General features: G+C 40.4%; 1 protein-coding gene across 2 annotated transcripts in view; it reads right to left on the bottom strand.

The window, feature by feature from the left end:
• LOC122922544 (aromatic-L-amino-acid decarboxylase-like) overlaps positions 1–22,305 on the bottom strand; it is a 287,546-nt gene that overhangs the window by 249,986 nt on the left and 15,255 nt on the right. The window contains exon 1 of one of the 2 annotated variants that reach the window (XM_044273180.1): positions 5,487–5,575. The exons of the other annotated variant lie outside the window; for it this stretch is intronic. The gene's annotated coding sequence lies outside the window, so the exon portion shown is untranslated. Of the gene's footprint in view, positions 1–5,486; positions 5,576–22,305 lie in introns of those variants that run through there. 2 annotated transcript variants of the gene reach the window in all.

Here is a 22,305-nt window from a genome sequence, read left to right as displayed (position 1 = left end):
GCCTGTGCCCTGCGCGATCTAGCACAGGGCAAGGGAGCACATCAGAGCATGAGATGCTCCGATGCTAGCCTCAGGGGGGCTGTCTGGGTGAAAATAAGGGTATGTCCGGGTTCAGCTTTGAATGTTTTATGAAGCTGGACTGCTGATCAAACAAGCACAATATTGATGCTGTCTACATACCTTAGGGCCCCTTTCAGACTCGCAGCTTGACTATAGGTCACATAGACTTATATTGATTTATGATGCTATGTAACCCTTACAGTTCTGGAATGTATTGTATAACACTGACAGCATTATGTTTAGTGTTATCCAATACATTCCAGAACCTATTGCCGCTGCCATGTTGACAGCTAGCAGGTAAACATTGAAGAGAAAGCCGGAGTCGCAGGAGAGCTCTGTTCTCAACAAACAGCTGATGAGTGGAGGTGACAGGAGTCGTGCCGCCAATCTGATAGATGACATATCCTGACGTTAGGTCATCCATATAGGAAACTGTCAAATCCCTTTAAAGAAGACCTTTAATCAGTTTAGCCCTAGTCTAATTATGGTCTTACGTTTTAGGGCAGCCCCCACTGATGCCATGGCACTTTTTTTCCCCCAAAGACTCCCCCGTTCGTGCACTGTTGGCTCCGTTGATTTTGTCGCCTTATATTATAATGAGCCGACTCGGTTATACTAGGCAGAGACTCGCAGTTTCGCTGGGGGCGGTTCTCTTCTCCCTGGCTGTGAGTGCATCCAATCAGAGCGCACCGCTCTTAGCCAGGGAGAATGAACTCCTCCCTCCTCCCTGTTTTAACAACTAAATTCCCTTCTACAGGAAAGATTATTTTTAATAGCTATAAAAATACATATTTGGGACTGATGCAAGTATAATGACTCCTAGAATAAAGAAAACAGTGAAAAAAATTGGGGACTGATGCAAGTATAATGACTCCTAGAATAAAGAAAACAGTGAAAAAATGCAAAAAGCAATAGAAGAAATTGCTGGTGTTTTTTTTTTCATCTCCCAAACCAAAAAATTCAATATTAATAAATTATTTGTATTCTGTACCCCAAAAACAGTGCCGCTAAAGAATGCAAACCGGCTCACAAAAACCCTCATACATACCGTTATGTGTAAATCATGTTTTTATTTTGCAAAAGTTCTAAAATATGAAAACTATGGGGGTCATTTAATAAAACTGGTGAAAAGTAGAACTGGCTTAGTTGCCTATAGCAACCAATCAAATTCCAACTTTTCATTTTCCAAAGGAGCTGGCAAAAATGGAAAGGTGGAATCTGATTGGTTGTTATGGGCAACTAAGCCAGTTTTACCTTACACCAGTTTGCTAATAGTGTTGATCACGAATATTCGAATTGCGAATTTTAATCGCAAATATCGGCACTTCGAGAATTCGCGAATATTTTGAATATCGCAAAATATATTCGTAATTGCGAATATTCGATTTTTGTGAAAATACCAGGTCATGCGAATTTTTATGCGAATTTGCAATCAAGAAAATAATGCCTGGAGATCATGAATTCGCGAATTCACGAATATATGGCGAATATTCGTCCAAAATATTCGCGAAATATCGCGAATTTGAATATTGCCCCTGCCGCTCATCACTTTTTGCTAAATGAGCCCATATACTTATTTGCAATTGCAATTTTTGTACCATCCTACAGAGCAGCTGCGGTAAACCCTCACACATCTACATTAATGTGGAAATAAAAAGTTATGGCTTTTGGAATAAATAAATAAAAATAGCTAGGTCCGTAACACCCAGTATGATGGTCCTTAAAGGGGTTATCCAACATATAAACAGCCCCACAATGCCCGGGCCCTTCCTATGGAAGATACTCAGGCCCCTTCCACACGAGCGAGTTTTCCGCGCGGGTGCAATGCGTTTTCTGCACTGAATCCTGACCCATTCATTTCAACAGGTTTGTGTACATGAGCGTTGTTTTTCACGCATGCGTGAAAATCGCAGCATGTTCTATAGTCTGTGTTTTTCACGCAGCCTTGGCCCCATAGAAGTGAATAGGGCTGTGTGAAAAATGCATTACATACACAAGCAAGTGCGGGTGCGATGCTTTTTTCACTGATTGGTGCTAAGAGATGTTATTTGTAAACCTTCAGTTTTTTTATCACGCGCATGAAAAACACATCAAAACGCATTGCACCTGCGCGGAAGTGAACGGAATCGCAGACAAAACTGACTGAACTTGCTTGCAAAATAGTGCTAGTTTCACTGAACGCACCCTGAACGCATCCGGACCTAATCCATGACAGATTAGGTCCGGATGTGTTCAGGATGCATTCAGTGAAATTCGCTCGTGTGATAGGGGCCTTAGGCCTCTTTCACATGGGCGTCATATTTTTGGCCCGGGTAAGAGGTGGGTGCGTTGCGGAACACGCGCGATTTTTCCGCGCGAGTGCAAAACATTGTAATGTGTTTTGTACGCCTGTGAGAAAAATCACGCATGTTTGGTACCCAAACCCGAACTTCCTCACAGAAGTTCGGGCTTTGGATTGATGTTCTGAAGATTGTATTATTTTCCCTTATAACATGGGTCTCCTCTTGATCACGTAGTTCCCGGTCTCTTCTTTACTTCTTTAATGATGAACTACCGGCTAGGACGTGGTGATGGACCATGTGATTGGAGCATGTGATCTAACATCAACACAGGTCCTTTAGCCCACAGCTCATCATTAAAGAAGTAAAGAAGAGACCGGGAACTACGCGATCAAGAGGAGAAGGTGAGTTAATTTTTTAATTTTTTTTAACCTTCAATTGATCACCTACTAAGCATTCTGTATTCAGAATGCTATTATTTTCCCTTATAACCATGTTATAAGGGGAAATAATACAGTGAATAGACTGTCACCTAGCAACCATGCGTGAAAATCGCACCGCATCCACACTTGCTTGCGGATGTTTGCGATTTTCACACAACCCCATTCATTTCTATGGGGCCTGCGTTACGTGAAAAACGCAGAATATAGAACATGCTGCGATTTTGACGCAATGCATAAGTGATGCGTGAAAATCACCGCTCATGTGAACAGCCCCATAGAAATTAATGGGTCCGGATTCAGTGCGGGTGGAATGCGCTCAACTCGCGCATCGCACCCGCGTGGAATACTCGCCCATGTGAAAGAGGCCTTGGGCCGCTTTCACACGAGTGTGACAGATTAGGTCCGGATGCGTTCAGGGTGCGTTCAGTGAAACCCACACCATTTTGCAAGCAAGTTCAGTCAGTTTTGGCTGTGATTGCGTTCAGTTGTTCAGTTTTTTCTGCGCGGGTGCAATGCGTTTTCATGCGTTTTCATGCGCGTGATAAAAAACTGAAGGTTTACAAACAACATCTCTTAGCAACCATCAGTGAAAAGCGCATTGCATCCGCACTTGCTTGCAGATGCAATGCGTTTTTCACTGAAGAGCCATTCACTTCTATGGCCCTTTTCACACGGGCGAGTATTCCGCACAGGTGCAATGCATGAGTTGAAGGCATTGCACCCGCACTGAATCCGGACCAATTCATTTTTATGGGGCTGTGCACACAAGCAGTGATTTTCACGCATCACTTGTGCGTTGCGTGAAAATCGCAGAATTCTCTATATTCAGCGTTTTTCACGCAACGCAGGCCCCAAAGAAGTGATCAGGGCCGCGTGAAAATCGCAAGCAAGTGCGGATGCGGTGCGATTTTTACGCATGGTTGCTAGGTGACGATCGGACTGGGGACCCAATATGTATTAATAGCATTCTGAATACAGAATGCATAGTACAATAGTGATGGAGGGGTTAAAAATAATAATAAATTAACTCACCGAGTCCACTTGATCGCCTAGTTGCGGATCTCTGTCTTCTTCTGTAATCTTGAGCTGCCGGCTAAGGACCTGTGGTGATGTCACATCACATGATCCAATCACATGGTCCCTCACCATGGTGATGAACCATGTGGTTGGACCATGTGATGAGCACAGTGACGTCATCAAAGGTCCTATTCCTGTGCACAGCAAAGAAGAAGACAGAAGAGAAGCCGGGCTGCGCGATCAAGTGGATTAAGGTGAGTTAAATTATTCTTTTTAACCTCTCCAGCATTATTGTACTATGCATTCTGTATTAAGAACGCTATTATTTTCCCTTATAACCATGTTATAAGGGAAAATAATACAATCTACAGAACACCTAACCCAAACCCGAACTTCTGTGAAGAAGTTTGGGTTTGGGTTCCAAACATGCCGATTTTTTCTTACGCGCGTGCAAAACGCATTACAATATTTTGCACTCGCGCTGAAAATTTTTCCCGCAACGCACCTGCATCTTATCCGAGCAAAAAACATGACACCCGTGTGAAAGAGGCCTATGGGGCCAGGGCTGCTCCCCCCACTCATCGCTGGACCTCTGAGCGCTAACACAATTTTCTAGTGGTGGCACTAAGCAGCAACAATTTGAATCCTGAATGCTGTCTTTTTTTCAACTTTGTAGGTAGATTGTTTACTATCTTCCCTAAGGCCCCTTTCACACAGGCATTGCGTTCAGGGAAAATGGTGCGATTTTGACACTAAAACAAGTCAGTTTTCACTGCGATTGCGTTCCATGTTTGCGTTTTGCACGCACGTGAGAAAAATCGGCATGTTTGGTACCCAAACCCGAACCCGGACTTCTTCACAGAAGTTTGGGTTAGGTGTTGTGTAGATTGTATTATTTTCCCGAAAATAATAGCATTCTTAATACAGAATGCATAGTACAATAGGGCTGGAGGGGTTAAAAATAAATAAATAATAATTTAACTCACCTTAATCCACTTGTTTAACTCCACCTTAATCCACCATGTTATAAGGGAAAATAATAATGATCGGGTCCCCATCCCGATCGTCTCCTAGCAACCATGCGTGAAAATCGCACCGCATCCGCACGCGATTTTCAGGCAGCCCCATTCAATTCTATGGGGCCTGCATTGCCTTAAAAAACGCTGAATATAGAACATGCTGCGATTCTTACACAACGCACAAGTCATGCGTGAAAATCACCGCTCATGTGCACAGCCCCATAGAAATGAATGGGTCCGGATTCAATACAGGTGCAATGCGTTCAGTTTTTTATCACGCGCGTGAAAAAAGCCTCAAAACGCATTACACCCCCGCAGAAAAAACTGAACAACTGAATGTAATCGCAGACAAAACTAACTGAACTTACTTGCAAAGTGGTGCGAGTTTCACTGAATGCACCCTGAACGCATCCGGCCCCAATCCGCAACGCCCATGTGAAAGGGGCCTTAAGGATCTTTACTTGTCATTATAAGGAAAGATAGTAACCAATCTATCTATAAAGTTGCAAAAAAGACAGCATTCAGGATTCAAATTGTTGCTGCTTACAACACATGCTGCAATGTGTGCCACTAGAAAATTGTGTTAGCGTCCAGAGGTCGTATTTCTTAAAGATGCAACACATTTTCCTTACATGTTCCCTACATGTTATAAAGTGGAGACCACATACCTTGGTTTTCAACACATGCAGCTCTGTCTGTGCAACCAAAATGAAAATTCACGCCTTTCAGCTTTCTTGCCAGCGTGTGTTACCTCTAACTAAAGTGAACTTTGTTTTCTTAGATGGAATTTGCTCTCTCTCCGGCTGGCATAATTTACTGAATCACATTTCCAGAAGGCATTTTCCTTAGTTCACATTCATCCCTCTGTTTACTGCATACTACAACAAACAGGGACATGGAAAGTGACTCCAAGTAATGGGAACAAAATTCTATGTACATTTATTATTTTTTAAATATACACTACCTGTTCAAAAAATAAGTCGCCACCTGGATTTAACTAAGCAAATAGTTTTGAGCCTCCTATTCAATAATTACTGCATGGGCGATTATCTTTCAGCTGGCAATAAGTTATTTAAGCCCAACTGGTGCAATGAGGTGCTTCTCATTTCTTAAACAACTATGTCGAGAAGACACATCTTGTGGTCGTGAAAAAGATGTTAGTCTGTTTGAGAAGGGTCAAATAATTGGCATGCATCAGGCAGAGAAAACATCTAAGGCCTCTTTCACACGAGCGTGTCCGGATAAGGTCTGGATGCGTTGCGGCAAACCCGCGTGAGTAGGTACCCAATTGCAGTCAGTTTTGACAGCGATTGCGTTCCGTTGTTCAGTTTTTATCGCGCGGGTGCATTGCGTTTTGCACGCACGTGATAAAAAAACTGAATGTGGTACCCAGACCTGAACTTCTTCACAGAAGTTCAGATTTGGGTTCAAGGTTGTGTAGATTGTATTATTTTCCCTTATAACATGGTTATAAGGGAAAATAATAGCATTCTGAATGCAGAATGCTTAGTACAATAGGGCTGGAGGGGTAATAATTAATAAATAATAATTTAACTCACCTTAATCCACTTGTTCGCGCAGCCCGTCATCTCTTCTGTCTTGTTCTGTGAGGAATAGGACCTTTGATGACGTCACTACGTTCACCACATGGTCCGTCACATGATCCATCACCATGGTAACAGATCATGTGACGGACCATGTGATGAGCGTAGTGACGTCATCAAAGGTCCTATCCCTCACAGAACAAGACAGAAGAGATGCTGACTGCGCAAACAAGTGGATTAAGGTGAGTTAAAATATTTTTTATTTTTTTTAACCCCTCCAGCCCTATTGTACTATGCATTCTGTATTCAGAATGCAATTATTTTCCCTTATAACCATGTTATAAGGGAAAATAATAAAGATCGTGTCTCTATCCCGATCATCTCCTAGCAACCGTGTGTGAAAATCGCACTGCATCCGCACTTGCTTGCGTTGCGTGAAAAACGCACAAAATAGAGCTTGCTGTGATTTTCACGCAGCGCACAAGTGATGCGTGAAAATCAACGCTCATGTGCACAGCCCCATAGAAATGAATGGGTTCGGATTCAGTGCGGGTGCAATGCGTTTAACTCACGCATTGCATCCGTGCGGAAAACTTGCCTGTGTGAAAGGGGCCTAAGGAGATTACAGAAACTACAAAAATTAGGTTAAGAACTGTCCAACGCATTATTAAAAACTGGAAGGATAGTGGGGACCCATCGTATTCGAGGAAGAAATGTGGCAGGAAAAAAATCCTGAATGATCGTGATCGGCGATCACTTAAACGTTTGGTGAAATCAAATCGAAGAAAAACAACAGTAGAACCCAGGGCTATGTTTAATAGTGAAAGTAAGAACATTTCCACACGCACAATGCGAAGGGAACTCAAGGGATTGGGACTCAACAGCTGTGTAGCCATAAGAAAACCACTAATCAGTGAGGCAAACCATAAAAAAGGGCTTCAATTTTCTAGGGAGCATAAAGATTGGACTCTGGAGCAATGGAAGAAGGTCATGTGGTCTGAGTCAAGATTTACCCTGTTCCAGAGTGATGGGCGCATCGGGGTAAGAAGAGAGGCAGATTATCCCAGACCCATACTGGTGAAATTTTTATTATCTAAGGATCGAGATGAAATATTATTTGATGCAAGAACCTCGGAAAAATATTATATACAGGGGGCAAAGATCAAACTTTTCCAGATTACTCATTTAGTACTAATGCGCAAAGAAGAGAATACATGTCGGTCAAAAAAAGATTAAGGGAGGCAGGCATAAAGTATAGCTTACTGTTTCCGGCGAAATTAAGGGTGGAATATAAAGGCAAGACCTCTTTTTTTCAGACTCCGGAGGAAGTTAGTGAATGGGCGGATGGAGAGGGTCTTTGAGGCTGGTGGGGGGGGGGGGGTGATAGGAGTCACGCTAAGTTATGGAGTCGCCCGGACTGCTGGCCAGCAGAAGGGGGGACTATATTGAGGGGAGGGCACATATGGGGGGGTGGGGACGTGGAGATTTTTATTTTTTTTTTTTTTTTTTTTTTTCTTTCCCCTCCCCTTCTGTTAGATGGTTAGGATCCTTTCGCTGAATGTGAGGGGGCTCCGTGAGAAGGTTAAAAGATATGCTATCCTTGAGTGGATGAAGAGGTTTCTGCCAGCCATCATCTGCCTCCAGGAGACACATTTGGATAAGGAATCAGTAAGATGGTTAGAGAGGGGATGGGTAGTGGCGGCATATCATTCTGTATATACCACCTACTCCAGAGGGGTCTCAATTTTGGTACATAATAAGATTAAGTTAGAATTTTTGGCACGTGAGGCCGACGACTATGGCAGATATCTCTTTTTATATTGTTATTTAGAAGGGATTAAAACTGTAATTGCAAATATATATATTCCACCACCATATAAACCAGATGTTCTGTATCAATTGTATAGATTTATGTTAAATAAACAGGAATGTATATTGATTGCGGTAGGTGATTATAATGCGGTTATGGATCCACTCAGGGATAGGACATCTAACAGGGGGGGAGGAGTACAAAATGTAGACATATGTAAGGTAGCCCATGAATTCAATTGGGTAGATGTTTGGAGGGTTCAACACCCGGATGAAATTAGATATTCTTGTTATTCAAAAACACACCAAACTTGGTCGAGAATAGATATGACCTTTGGAAATAAAAATTTAATGTCCCAAAATAGGATCACGACAAAATATATACCTATGGCTCTGTCAGACCATAATGCAATGGTAGTTGAGCTAGATTTGAACAAGGATAATACTCTGTCGGTGTTTAAGTTCAACTCTCATTGGCTGCCATTGATTTCAGATACAGAGAGTATAACTGAGGAATTAAAAACTTTTTTTATGGAAAATAACGGTTCTGCCGGTAGACTTGTGGTTTGGGACACTTTCAAGGCTTTTTTGAGGGGAGTTTTGTTTAAAAGGGTAAATTACTGGAAAAAAAGAACTAGAGAGAATGGGAAGGTATTGGAGAAAAAACTGCAAGAGGCAGGAATGGCAAGTATGAGAAATCCTACTGCATTAAATAAGAGAGTCTGGGAGGAAGAACAGGAAAAGATGAAGATATATCAATTAGAGAAAAGCAGGAAAGAATTGCTCTTTCAAGGCATCCAACTAGCCTCGGAGGGTGAAAAGGTTGGTAAAATATTAGCAAATATAGTGAGAAATCAAAAAGGGAAATCATGGATAGGTGCAATCAAAGATAAAACGGGTAAACTAATCACCACACCCGAAGGTATTAAAAAAGTGTTTTGGGAGCACTTCTTAGAGCTGTATAAGTCCAGGGTACAATACTCAAAACAAGAGCTAGATTTTTACTTGGATGAGATTGCCTTTAGTAGGATATCTAAATCCCAAAAAGAATATTTGGAAAAAGAAATAACGGTGGCAGAAATAAATCTAGCTCTGGGGAAGGTTAAATCCGAGAAAGCACCGGGCGGGGACGGGCTCCCCTTTGAAATATATAAAACCTTTTCCCAGGTTTTGGTACAAGAATTAAAGACAACATTGGATGAAGCTCAAAAATTGGGTGACCTACCGAATTCTATGAAGGAAGCAATTATCACACTAATCCCAAAAAAAGGAAAAGAACCAACAGATCCCGGTTCATACAGGCCAATATCCCTGTTGAACACGGATGTTAAAATTCTCGCAAAAGTCCTAGCTGACAGGCTTTCAAGGGTCATTAAAGTAATAATAAATAAAGATCAGACAATATACCGGGTAGAACAATATACTCCAATATAAGAAGGCTATTCCTCAATATTGAAGCCAACAGATTGGATGCAGGGGAGAAAGCGATACTCTCACTGGATGCCCAAAAGGCATTTGATTGTATTGAATGGGAGTATTTATGGGTAGTATTGAGGAGAATTGGTATAGGGGAAGGATTTATAGGGTGGATTCAGTTAATATATCTAAATCCCAGGGCTAGAGTGGTGGTGGATGGGAGCTTGTCCCTGCCTTTTGCCCTATTTCGGGGCACTAGGCAGGGATGCCCTCTCTCCCCACTGCTATTTGCCATTGCAATTGAACCCTTGGCAACCATAATAAGAAATGACAAGGAGATTAAAAGTTTTCAATACGCGGGTGGAGAAGAAAAATTGTTAATGTATGCGGACGATATATTACTTTTTTTGCAAAACACTGGGGACCAGTTTAATAGAGTGATAGAGATAATAGATAAGTTTGGGTTCTTTTCTGGTCTAAAGATAAATTGGGGGAAATCACATATGTTATTATTAGGAGATAGACAATTACAGGGAGATACACGGGTGCATGTTCTCAAAAAACATGAAAATTTTAAATATCTCGGCATACAAATCTCCGGAAACATAGAAGAATATGAAAAACTAAATGTCCTTCCCTTAGTAAAAGAACTAAGAACGAAAATACACATATGGAAAAGACTGCCAATGTCAATCCAAGGTAGGGTAAATCTAATAAAAATGGTCCTTCTCCCAAAGATACTTTATGTGCTTCAAAACGCTCCAGTGGGAATACCGCAGACTACCTTCAAACTATTTGATAGACTAATGGGGGACTTTATTTGGAAGGGTGCGATCCCTCGAATAAAGAAGGAAGTCCTTCAGCTTCCAGTGCAGGAGGGAGGATTAGCGGTCCCCAATTTGTTTCTGTACTATTTAATAACTCAATATGGGAATATAAAGGGTAGTTTAGATAGTCAAGTGGGTAGGCAAGAATTAAATAGATGGGGTTGGAAAGAGGGAGGAAATCACTTAGAGGTGTTGGAGTCCGGTTTTTTGGGCAAAAAAAATTCTGATAATAGGATACTAAATCTAATAGAACACGTATGGGGGGAAATTAAAAAGATATTGGAGATTAAAGGGTTTTTGAAATACACACCGATATGGAAAAATCTTTATTTAAAAGAATTAGAAACAATAAGGGACTATATAGACTGGGGAAAAAAAGGAATGATATATTTAGACCAGATCTTCGAGGAAGATAAGCTGAAGGACTTTAATACAATGGTGCTGGAATTTGGGATCCCCCATACTGATACTTATAAATATCTTCAACTCAGGAATGCATTGCGGATAGTGGTACAGGAGGACAGGTACAGGAGGGAAAAATCAGACAGGTTGGATAAGTTTACTACAGTAGGGGAAGGAGGAGGAACAACCGCAAGGAGATATAGGCTTTTGATGGAAGGTAAGAGAAAAACGATCACAATGCTTGCTGTAGGAAAATGGGAGAAGGATCTAGACTCCCTTACAGAAGATAATTGGAGAGATGCTCTCAAAAATTATGCGACAATCTCGGATAGGGGCTCACATAAAATCTCACAATTCTTTATAGTGCACAGACTACACCGATCTCCATGGATGTTGAAAAGAATGGGAGTGAAAGCAACAGATAAGTGTCCAAAATGCTGGGAGGAGAGAGCTGACTTAATACATTGCTTTTGGAGATGTCCCAAGCTCCATAGATATTGGACAGAAATAATTGAAACCGTTTTTTTGCTTTTGAAGGTTCGGCTGCCCAGGGATCCAATAATTTGTATCCTAGGGGCAACTGAACATTTGAAGCTAAATAAAAAAATACGACTGGTTCTGAATAAAGTATTATTCCAGGCCAGATTACTTATACTAAGGAAATGGATAAAAGTAGATTTACCGACGGTGGGACAGTGGAGAAAAATGATAGATAACTTAATTAAAGAAGAACGAGTGATGAAGAATCACAAAAAAAGGTCATTAAATCTCGACCAGGTATGGAAAAATTGGCTGCTTTAGTGTTGGAGGTGTTTAATTTTTATTTATTTTTTTTATTTTTTTTATTTTCCGCGTCCCCACGTGGAGGGTGGGGGGGGAGGAGGGAGGGGAAGGGAAAAGAAAAGGAAAAAGAATTGTAACTATTATGTTTAGTGTTAGAATAATGTGCTTTCTCCATTTTTATGGATTTGTTCTTTATGTGAAATTCAAATAAAAAATTATTTAATAAAAAAAAAAAAAGAAGAGAGGCAGATGAAGTGATGCACCCATCATGCCTAGTTCCTACTGTACAAGCCTGTGGGGGCAGTGCTATGATCTGGGGTTGCTGCAGTTGGTCAGGCCTAGGTTCAGCAACAGTATGTGCTCCAAGAATGAGGTCAGCTGACTACCTGAAAATACTGAATTACCAGGTTATTCCATCAATGGATTTTTTCTTCCCTGATAGCACGGGCATATTCCAAGATGACAATGCCAGGATTCATCGGGCTCAAACTGTGGAGGATGGTTCAGGAGCATGAGACATCATTTTCACATATGGATTGGCCACCACAGAGTCCAGACCCTAACCCCATTGAGAGTCTTTGGGATGTGCTGGAGAAGGCTTTGCGCAGCAGTCAGACTCTACCATCATCAATGCCAGATCTTAGTGAAAAATTAATGCAACACTGGATGGGAATAAATGTTGTGACATTGCAGAAGCTGATTGAAACAATGCCACAGCGAATGTGTGCCGTAATCAAAGCTAAAGGCTTTTTTCTGGTGGCGACTTTTTTTTTTTGGACAGGCAGTGTACATTATCAGCCAGAGCTATTTATTTCTAAATTATAAGATTCAGACTTATGACATCAGTGGGAGCTTGGGAGCTTCCAGCAGATTCTTATTTATTTAAAGGGGTGGTCCAGCAGTATTACATTTTTTTTTCAGGCTCACCTAAGGTTTAAATAAAAATTAAAAAAATGCCATAGTCGTCCTCATCAATCCCCAACGACAGCTGTTCTGACACTTCTCTGGTCCCTGCTGTTTACATTACTATTCCTAGCTGGACATGTAAGAAATGCCAGGAAGGGCCCACTCAGACAAAAACTGGCTGATTTGGGTTACTGTGATGACCAATGATTGGCTGAGCATGTATCTGCAGGAATTTCTTCCATGTCAATCTGGGACCTGGAAGTGGAGAGCAGTGGTGACTGGATCAGCATCAGAATGGCAGCGTCGGAAGGATTAGTCAGGGTTAGTATGTTTTTTTTTTTTAACCCACTGTGCGCCATATTTAACCCCTTAGTGACCAAGCCTGTTTGGGCCTTTATGACCAAGCGTTTTTCTTCCTTTTTTCATGGTCTCGTTCCAAGAGCTATAACTTTTTTATTTTTTCGTCTATATAGCTTTATGAGGGCTTGTTTTTTACGGGACAAGTTGTAGTTTTTATTGGCACCATTTTGGGGTACACATAACTTTCTGATTAACTTTTATTAACTCTTTCTGGGAGGGAGATGGGGGAAAATAGCAATACTGCCACTGCGTTTTTACATTATAAATTTTACTGGCGTTCATTTTTCGGTACAAATAACATAATATCTTTATTCTCTGGGTCAGTACGATTATAGTGATACCAAATACTTATAATTTTTTTTTTACGTTTTACTACTTTTTTTTCCAATAAAACCCCTTTTATTAACCAAAAAAATGATTTTGCATTGCCACTTCACAAGACCCATAACTTTTTTTTTTCTTTTTCTATGGAGTTGTGTGAGTGCTTGATTTTTGAGGGACAACTTGTATTTTTCATTGGTATCATTTTGGAGTAAATGGCACTTTTTGATCGCTTGTTATTACGTTTTTTTTGGTGGAAACTAAGAATAAATTAGAAATTCTGTCTTTTTATTTTTTTTATTTTTTACGGCATTCACCATAGGGGATAATTTATGTAATATTTATGTAGTCCGGGTCGTTACGGACGCGGCAATACCAAACATATGGGGGATATTTTCTTTTTGCAATTTTTTTCATTCAAAAGCGTATTTTCTATGGAAAAAAAAGCATATTTTTTTATTTAATGGAATTTTTTTAAATAAATGTGTATTTTTAATTTTTTTTTACTACTTAAAAGTCCCACAAGGGGACTATAATATACAGTATTTTGATTGCTTTTAAAATGTAATGCATTATCGCTATAAGGCATTACATTTCAATAGCAATGCTATTCAAACCTTGACCAGCAGGCTGCGCCAGAGAGTCACAGCCTGCTGGAGAGAACTGAAGACAGGCTCGGGGCCCTGATCGGAAGCAAGGTAAGCTTCCGTACACATCAGCACCCCGCGATCTTATTTTCGAGGTGCTGATGGGAGACAGAGGGAGGCCGCTCCCTCTGTCACCACTTTACATGCAGCGGGCGCCATTGCACCCGGCATGTAAAGGGTTAAACAGCCCAGATCGGCACTTCTGCCGGTCCGGGCTGTTAGAGCAGGGCCCCGGCTCTCATGTGAGAGCCGGGTCCGTGCTCCCCGCTGCACGGGGGATCCGTGCAGCGCTTAGACCGGGCCGCCGTAAAAACCCAGCCTAAGGCCCCTTAGTGACCGCCGTAAAAACACGTATGGGTGGTCACTAAGGGGTTAAACAAATATATATACAAATAAATAACACAATGTTTGACCTAAAAATCAAAATGGCATTAAAAGGCGGGCATTCACTTTAAGGGTAAAGTTAAAGACCCTTTTACATGAGTGAGTTTTCCGCGTGGGTGCAATGCGTGACGTGAACGCATAGCACCCGCACTGAATCCTGACCCAATCATTTTAATGGGTCTGTGTACATGAGCGTTTTTTTTTTTCACGCATCAGTTCTGCGTTGCGTGAAAAACGTTCTATATTCTGCGTTTTTTCACGCAGCCCTGGCCCCATAAAAGTTAATGGGTCTTCAGTGAAAAACGCATTGTGTTTTTCACTGATAGTTGCTAAGAGATGTTGTTTGTAAACCTTCAGGTTTTTGTAAACGCATTCCAGGCCTTAGTTAAGTTTAGCTTCGGGGTAAGACAACCCTTGTAATACTCGTTTACCAACATTCTGTTTATTATTACACTAGGGGGACTTTCTTGCCTCATTGTGCTTTACAGTAACTGTTCCTATGATAGGCCAAGGCTTGTTTTTTTCCACCTACGCCCTTTTTTCTCTCTTCTATTTGCAGATTCTTATAAAATCTAATATATTGTGATGTTATAGTACTGCACATACTTCTTTGTTTTTTCTGGCTGCACTTCCTTCACACATAGGCCCACATTTACCAAGCCTCCTATAACAGTTTTCTGGAGTCAAATTAGCACATTTTGGAATAAGCCCCACTAGAACAAAAATTGCATCTTCATAACTTCAGCGGATCCACCACCAGCTATAGTGGTTATTAAAACCGGCGTCTAAAATGCCAGACTTAATAAATGACCCCCTATGTGTTACATATTTTGTGAAGCCCAATTTCTCCAGAGATTTTAATGGATAATCACTGCGGATTGCAGTGTGTATTGTTTTTTTTTTGCCATGTATGAGCCTGTCAACACTGAAATTAATTACGTTTCCAGTAAAAGTCTTAACAGTGCCATTTTGAAGAACTAAAACTTTGTAAAAGTAGGTATCTGGAGTTATTGGGATGTCTAACAGCAATGCTAGAGTCACAGAGTAATTAAAAACATAAACATTCAAATAACTCCCCTTTATCCATAATAAAATGCTATTGAAAAATATTTATCTTGTGTGGTGAACAACTCAATGGAAAAAAAATCTAAATGGTCAATATTCTGTTTTACCTCTCCCCAAAAATTGAATAAAAAGTGATCAAAAGTTGTACACACCCCAAAAGTTATGGTGGTCAGACAAAAAAAAAAACTTTTTTCCTAATATTTTTTATTTTTTGTAATATTAAAAGACAAGGAAAACTATAAAATGTAGTAATATATTATTGCTTTATTTGTACTGACCCAGAGAATGAAGTTAACAGGTTAGTTTTACCACATAGGAAATGCCGTAAAAAAACAAGCCCATAAAACCCTGAACTGCGTTTTTTTCCCAGCTTCCCACTACATTATAAGCAATATTAAATTGTGCCATTAGAAAGAACATCTTGTCCTGCAAATTCATATAGCTATGTGAACAGAAAAATAAAAAAGTTATGACTCTGGAAAAGCAAGGAACAAAAAATGAAAACAAAAAAATAAGAAAATTACAGTGTCAGGAAGGGGTTAAGAAGTGTACAGTAAGTTTTTTCTGATATTACCATGTGTATAAATGCCCTTTTTAAGGCATAATTTTGGACCCCTTATTCAGAACAAGCCACTGCTATTTCTGATATTACCATATATGCATAAACATAGCCAGGAATCTGCCATCATTTTTAGACCACTTGTTCAGAACAAGAAATTGCTTCTTTACATACAGCCATGTAAACAATGGCAGGCATCTTCCCCCCCATAAAGGAACAATTTTTTGATGGATTTTTATTAATAACAAATCTGACAGTACAGTGTGTTTTTTAAATAGGCTATTTGTTAACACCGTCAACCATGCTTTTACCCATAGCCAGTGGTCTACGGCCAATAGAGGCAGACTAGGGAGTCGCTATGGGGCCCGTGAGCTTTGGAGAGCCAGGTGAACTGCCTGGTTGCCTCTGAGGACGGTGAGAGTATATGGCGGGGTACAGGAGCCTATTGCTCTCTTTCCCGCCATTCAGCCTGATAGGCCTCAGGCCACTTGGCCAAAAGCCTATGAGGCAGTAGAATGGCGCAGGAGATTGAAATGAGAAAAGAGGAGAGAGAGAAAACTCAGAGACCTCAGTGTGTCATACACACATTTTCAGGCGAATTGGAACACTCTTGATTTACAGTAGGTCACACTTATTCCTACTCGAATAAACCTGACTTAAAACAAATTTCAAGAAATTTGCTCATCTCTTTTCACAATATTATTGATGGCGGATTAAATCATACAATACTTTCTACTTTTCAGAAAAAAAGTAATTGCCAGCAGTATGATGAAAAGTTGTATATTTTTATTGTTATGGCTTGTGTCTTAATGTACCTTTCTAATTCTGTTCAGAGAGGGATATATGAAACACTTCCCACTAAAATGTGTTAAATCCCGAATTTGATAATCTGTCACTTGTTTCCAACACATAATACTATTCTTACACTGTTTCTACATACCAGTGCCACACATAGCACAGAACTAAGGAGGCGATGTGAAAGTACTATAACATCTTATACCAGCATTTTTTTGAGCTGTATTCATTGAGGCTTTCATCCTTTACATGTAAATTGTACATACTTTTCTAACTGACCATACTGCAGTTACATATAAAGGGTTTTGCGTAAACAGTTTTCAAAAATGATCCCTAAACTGAACACCCCGAAAACAAATGTCCAGCCTCCTTAACACTGACATTTCCAACATTAAAAGGGTTAAACTGTAACCAGAGCAACAACTTGTTTAATGAACAAAGAGGCATTTCACACACTGTCTGTAAGGAGGGGACGAAACAAACAGGAGACATACAAAGGGTGAAAGACAAGACAAATGAGCAGCAAACACAGGAAAACTGAATTAGATGACATCTATGGATTTAGAAGGAAACATGCTAGATCTAATGTTAGTGAACGTGGATTTAGGCTGTGCTCACACCTATTTGTCATCGGTGCTGTTCTAGAACATATGACTAATGATGACAAAAAATTATCTGCCTGATGATAACAGCTGTCATTATCTACGCCGGTTTTCCACCAATTGTCCTATTCAGTTTAACGGATGGAAATCCAAACTGATTTAAAAGAAAACATGTACATCTTCACATACATTGTTTTATATTGAAATCAACGGGAAGACAGATGGGGAAAAAAATTTGTATTTTGTATAATTTGTATTTTGTATATCCTTTCCATCCAGTGTCCCATTCAATTTCACAACAAAAAAAGAAAGAATAAAACAGTGGAGTTTTTTGGCAGGGGAGATTTATTGAGAGTTGATGATATTTAAGTTAATGAGATTTTAAATGAATTTCCATCCATCAGCTAATATCATAAAATGCTGAAAATAGATTAAAGAGGTTGTGTCACTTCAGCATATGGCATTTATCATGCAGAAAAAGTTAATACAAGGCACTTACTAATTTATTGTGATGATCCAAATATTGCCTCCTTTACTGGCTTGATTCATTTTTCTATCACATTATACACTGCTCATATCCAGGGGTTACAACCACCCTGAAATCCAGTAGCGTTGGCCGTGCTTGCACACTGTAGTGGCCAAGACCGTGAGAGTGCGGATAAGCACACATTCACAGCAGCTCCCATCATGACCACCTTGTATCTGCACTGCAGCGGTGGTCGTAACCATGGATAGGAGCAGTGTATATTGTGATGGAAAAATGAATCAAGCCAGCAAAGCAGGCAATATGGATAATCACAATACATTATTAAGTGGCTTGTATTAACTTTATGTACATGATAAATGCCATTTGCTAAAGTGAGACAACCCCTTTAAGGGCACATGAACATGGCCATGGTACAACTCCATTTGGTACAAAACTGGAATAAGGCTTCTATTACAGTGTATGTCTCTGCCATGTAGCTGAGGCCAAAAATAGTAAACTTGTATAACAGACCCATTTTGTACAATATGAAACTGAAAAACAATTATGTGTGTAGCACAGATCAATAACCACAAGGGTCATTTTTAGACACCTAAGCTGAGATGGAACTTGCATATAGCAGATATCTCAGTTCATGCAGGTTAGAATAACTTTTGGGAGACTGCCATATCCCAATGCACCTGTCACAGAGAGATGGAAAGTAAAGGAAGTGATCTTATCTGCCTATACACATCTTCCACACAGAAGTTATACACATATCCCCCACAGAAGTTATCCTGTAGTGGTACTGCAGGGAAATTGAACACCTCATACTAGGTTCACATTTGTGATGGATGCTTCGTTTGGAGCCTTTGCCTAAAATTCCATTTTAAAAAAGTTTGAAAAAAGTTTTTGAAAAAAATATGATCTAATGATTAGACAATATTTTGGAAAGATGTTCACAATTTTTAACCACTTGCCTACTATTGCATCACTTTATTCACTGGCAATAAGGATTATAATGATTGCACCCTTTTCAGAGTGGAGCAGGTGCCATAAAAAAGTTTTAAAAATAAAAAAATTCAAATCAGCATCCTCTTTCCCCAGAATAAAAATAAAAATAATCAAAATAAATAAATATCATAGGCATCACCAAGTCCAAGAAGGCCCATACTATATTAAAATATAAAAAATATTTATACCATGGCAAATGATGTAACGGAAAAAAACTTAAAATGGCCAATTCGCAATTTTTTCATTGTTTCACCTCTCCCAATTTTTTTTATAAAAAGTGATCAAAAAGTCATGTACACCACTAAATAGTATCAATGAAATCTACAGACTGTCTTAAAAAAATGAGCCCTCACACAGATCTTTCAACGTAGCTACTGTGACACAGTCAGAGGTTGTGTCTGGGAAAACAGGTATTTTCCTCCCAGCATGGATTTACAGCCAGATGAGGTCAAATACCAGACCGGATTTTAAATATGACTGCTTGTTTTGTCACTTGCCTAAAGTGTGAATAAAGCACTGAACTGTTCGATCCAAAGAACTTGTTGTTGCCTCTATACTGCGTCCGCTAATCCTGTCTACCAGAGCGAGTCCCCACACTACAAAAAACTTATGGGGGTCAGAATATGGTGGGAAAAAAAATTAAAATCCATGAGGCCTCATACACACGAACGTATTTTCTTTGTGTGTCCGTTCCGTTTTTTTTTTTGCTTCATTTGCATTCCGTTTCCCTATGTGTGTATTTCTGTTCCACAAAAAAAGAGAACATGACCTATTATTGTCCGCATTACGGGCAAGGATAGTACTGTTCTATTAGGGGCCAGCTGTTCCATTCCGCAAAATACGGAATGCACACGGAAGTCATCCGTATTTTTTGTGGACCTCAAAATACATACGGTCGTGTGCATGAGGCCTAAAACTGTGGAACTGTGTTTTTTTTTCCCACAATTTTTTTTCCAGCTTTCTACTATATTATATCATATGCAATATTAAATGGTGCTATTAGAAATTGCAACTTGTCCGGCAAAAAACAAGCCCTCATATGGCTATATGGCCTCATATGGCGTAGGAACGCGCTGTAAAACGCTCAGGTCTGAACCCAGCCAAAAAATTGTGACTTATCAGTTGACTCCTGTCCATGGTTATTCAAGGCAAACTCAGCCAAGGACAGAAACGAGGACCATTCCTTCTGATTATCAGCGCCAAAACACCTCAAATAAGTATCCAGGTTCTGGTTAGTGCGCTCAGTTTGTCCATTCGACTCAGGATGGAAAGCCGAAGAGAAAGACAACTGAATACCCAGACGAGTACAAAATGCCTTCCAAAACCTGGAAACAAATTGCATCCCCCTATCAGACACCACATCAGAGGGGATGCCTTGTAATTTCACAATGTTATCAATAAACACCTGAGTGAGAGTTTTAGCATTGGGCAAACCTGATAATACAAAGTGAGCCATCTTACTGAACCGGTCCACCACCACCAAAATCATAGTTTTCCCAGAGGAACTTGGTAAGTCAGTGATGAACTCCATGGACAAATGCGTCCAAGGACCAGATGAAATGGACAACGGAAGAAGAGATCCTGATGGCCAAATGTGAGCTACCTTAGCTCGTGCACAGGTCTCACAAGCTGCTACATAGCCCTCAACACATTTACACAAACCTGGCCACCAGAATCTCTGGGAAATAAGATCCACCGTGGATATACTCCCAGGGTGTCCCGCAAGGACAGTGTCATGATGTCCCTTGAACACCTTGTGTCGCAGTTCTAAAGGAACAAACAACTTCCCTGGAAGACAGGAATAAGGTGCCTCACCTTGAGCCCCCAGCACTTACGCCTCCAGCTCGGGATAAAGAGCGGATACCACCACCCCATCAGCCAAAATCGGAGTACCACCACCCTGTAGTAATTAGTAAATCCTAAAAACTGCATCAGAGCTTTCTGATTCTCCAGCCGGTCCCATTCTAGTACTGCATGTACCTTTTCGGGATCCACGCAAAAACCTGAGGCAGAAAGTAAGTAACCCAGAAACTGCAGTTCTTGAACAGCAAACACACATTTTTCCAATTTAGCATACAATTTAATCTCCCGAAGGATCAATCATACTTGTCTTAAATGATCCTGATGAGTCTCCATATGAGGGTGAGTAAATCAGTATGTCATCGAGGAAAACAATGATAAACTTACACACCAAATGATGAAAAATGTAATTGATAAAGTGCTGGAAGACTGCCGAGGCATTAGTTAAACCAACTATGGCCGTCTTCCATTCATCCCCTTCCCTGATTCTTATCAGATTATAAGCTCCTCTTAAATCCAATTTAGAAAACACCGACAATATGATCAAATAGATCCAGAATCAAGGGAAGGAGATAAGGGTCACGGACAGTAATGAGATTAATTTCCTGGAAATCTAGGCATGGTCTAAGGGACCCATATTATTTTTTTTTACAAAAAAGAAGCCCGCTGCCATAGGTGATTTAGATGGTCTAATATGTCCTTTTGTCAAACTGTTGGCAATATACTCCCGCATAGCTACTCTTTCGAGTTGGGAAAGATTATATAACCGAGATTTTGGCAATTTTGCTCCTGGAATAAGATTGATTGGACAATCATACTCTCGTGGGGGGCAACTCCTGATCTCCACCCTCCGAGAATACGTCCGAAAAATCTGAAAGAAACGGAGGTAACACCTTAGTGAATACCCCAGAAATAGATGCGCCGAGACAGTTGTCCATACAAAAATCACTCCAATTACTGTTTTATCTAGTTTGCCAGTCAATGGTCGGATTATGTTTTGTCAACCATGGTAAACCCAGAACCAGCGGAGCAGGCAAACCTTTAAGGACAAAACAAGAAATAAATTCAACATGAGAATCACCCACCCTCAAATGAATATCCTACACAATATGAGTTAGACTTTTTTGCGCGAGAGGAGCGGAATCTATAGCAAACACTGATATGCAACCACTGATATCTGTTTGCTTAATACGCTAGTTCTAAAACCATGACTCTAAACAAATTGATAATCAACAAGATTAACCCCTGCGCCACTGTCAACAAATACTTCTAATTCAATATTTTCAGAGTCTAGCGCCATCATGGCAGGCAGGAGGAATCAGGTACTGCAGGTAGAAAACAAATATACCTGTTCTGACTCTTCATTTACGTTACAAAGGGTAAGGGAACTTGTTTTCTTTTTGAAAGAACCCTCCTTTTGTTTTTTGTTACCACTTTAAGGCTTAATAAAAGGACACACATTAACGAAATGTCCTTCTTTACAGAAATAACACAGTCTTCTCTGCACTCTAGAGTTCCTATTACCAAGGCAAGAAGAGACCAAACCTAACTGCATAGGTTCCTCTGCAGTCCCAGGTTCAAGTGTCACTGTACCCCGAGGGAAAGGAGGGACAGATTCCCCAAATGACAGTGTGCCTCCTGCCTGAGGGGAACCTTGCACCTCTCCCTCAGACGTCTATCAATCCTTACAGCTAGAGCCATGGCCGCCTCCAAAGAATCAGGATTTTCATGAAACGCAAGGGCGTCTTTTAGTTTCTCAGATAGCCCCTGACAGAACTGACCACAGAGTG

This window comes from Bufo gargarizans, unplaced genomic scaffold (assembly GCF_014858855.1).
Source record: "Bufo gargarizans isolate SCDJY-AF-19 unplaced genomic scaffold, ASM1485885v1 fragScaff_scaffold_459_pilon:::fragment_2:::debris, whole genome shotgun sequence".
Classification (NCBI taxonomy): Eukaryota; Metazoa; Chordata; class Amphibia; order Anura; family Bufonidae; genus Bufo; species Bufo gargarizans.
Note: the sequence above shows the minus strand (reverse complement) of the source record. Positions and strands in the feature narration are given on the sequence as shown.